General features: G+C 40.7%; 1 non-coding gene across 1 annotated transcript; it reads left to right on the forward strand.

Annotated features, from left to right (window-relative positions):
* Window positions 1–1,574: 1,574 nt before the first annotated feature.
* Window positions 1,575–1,681, forward strand: LOC120082325. The gene has a single exon (XR_005483155.1). It is a non-coding gene; the product is annotated as a small nucleolar RNA R71 (small nucleolar RNA).
* Window positions 1,682–2,607: the final 926 nt, after the last annotated feature.

The raw sequence follows: 2,607 nt of genomic DNA on the forward strand, positions 1-2,607 counted from the left end.
ATTTTCTCCATAGTTAGAAGTAGCCTTATTCTTAGTTTTTCTTTTATTTTAGAAGGCGCAAGCGAGAGAAGTGAGATTATACCGAGAGATCGTTCTGGTGAACTTTGAAGAGTGCTAGAAGCGTGGAGATTAGAGAGAGGGCCAACTCCTGCAGAAGCAGGAATATCTTTTGAACAGAATAAAGTTAACAGTGTAAAAGCCTTGGGAAGCAAAGGATCGCTACCAGGCTCTCTATTCTTATCTTCCATTATCATTTTGTACTTTGAACTTATCTATAGAAATGGAATCTACTTCTTTATATCTGTTCACTCTCTGTTTATTACGTATGAGTAGCTAAATTTATCGAATGGGTTGAGAAGCACTTAACTAGCATAACTGGGGAGCTTCATTCTATGCGATTATCTTGTATTATGTATGCGTCATTCGTTCATTAGAAATACTTGGGAGGGTAGTCTAAGGATAGAATCTAGGCTTGGAAAAGTCAGGTTAGAATCTAGGCTCGGGAGAGTCGGATTAGAACGCATAATCAAGAGATAGGAGCTTAGAAATAAACACTGTCTGCTGTTAACGCATCGCATGCATCCTAGAGATAGGTTATGATTGTATGCGGTCACCTTGTCTTTGTATGCATCTTGCATCATCGCATAGGCAAAAAGTAGAGACTGAGGAATAAGCTCTATGGACATTTCGCATTCATCGCATGTGTCCTAGAATTAGGAGTTACCGCATTTGCATTGGAAAATGATTTTGTTGTCACATGAGTATAGCATGATCGCATAGTTGAACGCATTCTCAGGAAATGCTAGCTAAAGACCTTCTCAACCCATTCCTCCGCATACTCAGTGTACCTACCGCATAATCAATCTTTTTCTCAAATCCGCCATATACTTTTTATACCGCAAACAACAAACTAACCAATCATTGATTTACTGGTTACCGCAAAATCTTCTTAAAAATTATCACCGCATAGTGTTCTCTTTAGTCCTTGAGTTCGACCTTGGACTTACCAAGAAACTCAGTAGGATTTATACTTGCATTCTGCTAAGAAAACTTGTTGCACAACGCATTTCCATCACCACAATTCCTTTCATTTTATCACCGCATAAAATAACGCATCAAGCAGTAGCTGGTGGGATAACTTTCCCCCTTCCACCTTTCTTATTCTTCCACTTTTAGGTGCCAAAGAGGAAGACACATGTTTAGTTTCAGAGGTCGAACCTCTGAAGAACTTTTTGGAGGATGAGGCAACATTCGTGGTTGTCTGGTTGATTGCGTTGACTTGCGCACTATGCATTGCTGAGCTATTGATTGCGATTCCCTATAACAAGTTCATCATCGCAGTCATTTGACTCTGAAGGGATGCGATGGCCCTGTTATTCGTGTCAGTGTCCTTGATTGTCAATCTTTGATCGCTTTCTCTTCAGTCTTCATGATTTTTAGAAATGAGATCAAGAATATTCTTTGCCTCATCATAAGTTTTATCCAGTAGACCTCCAGCTGTTATCGCATTGGCATCCGTTTGCGATGCAGAGTTTAATCCGTGGTAGAAAATTTCCATCTGTAAGTAGTCTGATAAGCTGTTATGCGGGCAATCTCTTACCAGCCTTTTAAACCTCACCCAAGCATCGCTGAGCGATTCATCAATATCCTGTTCAAAATTGGTGATCAACTTCCTTCTTCTGGCATTCTCCGTCGGAGGGAAGTACTTCTTCATACACTTCTTAACTACTTGTTCCCATGATGTAATCTCCTCTAATTCGAGAGAATAAGCCCACTTTTGTGCCTGGTCACACAACGAAAATGGAAACAATGTTAGTCGAACCTCCTCAGCGGAGATCTTAGGGAACACAAACATGTTGGAGATCTCTACGAAACTTCGGAGGTGGGCGTGCGGGTCCTCTCTACGCCTACCACTAAATTGTCAGGCAGTTTGGATCATCTGCAACATCACCGGTTTCATTTCAAACCTCGATCCGTCAAGAGCGGGCCTCATGATTCCTAGGGAGAAATTATAGAGGTTGGGCAACGCATAGTTCTGAATGGGCCTATTGCGGTCATTTGCCAATAGGGTGGGATTCGCCATGATATTATTTTCATTTGGTGCTCCATTTCCTGGTTGTTCTACCATGTTTGGAGTTTTGTCTTGTTGTTGTTGGTGGTTGTTTCTCAATCTTCGTCGGAACGTTCTTTCAATCTCCGGATCGTAATTCGCTAGAGATTAAAAGCTGTAAAGAAAATAAAAAAATTACCGTTAGCAAAATGTATTGCTGTAGTCCCCGGCAACGACGCCAAAAACTTTATGCATTCTTTTATAAGATGAAATAATGGTGTAGAATGCGATGGTGGGATATGCATTGTGCATGCAAGTTTTTCATCAAGACCCAAGTATAAATCTTACTGAGTTGCCTGGTAAGCCCAGGGTCGAACACAGGAACTAAGGAAAATAGTATGCGATGGTAAATTTTGACTACTTTGCGGTACCAAATAAATCAAGGTGTTGGTTGGTTTGTTGTTGAAGGTATAAAAGTGTAAGCGGCGGAATTGAGAAAAGAGTAATTATGTGACAAATACAATGAGTATGTGGAGGAACGGGTTGATAAGGTCTTT

The sequence above is a fragment of the Benincasa hispida genome, chromosome 7, assembly GCF_009727055.1.
Source record: "Benincasa hispida cultivar B227 chromosome 7, ASM972705v1, whole genome shotgun sequence".
In the NCBI taxonomy this organism is placed as follows: Eukaryota; Viridiplantae; Streptophyta; class Magnoliopsida; order Cucurbitales; family Cucurbitaceae; genus Benincasa; species Benincasa hispida.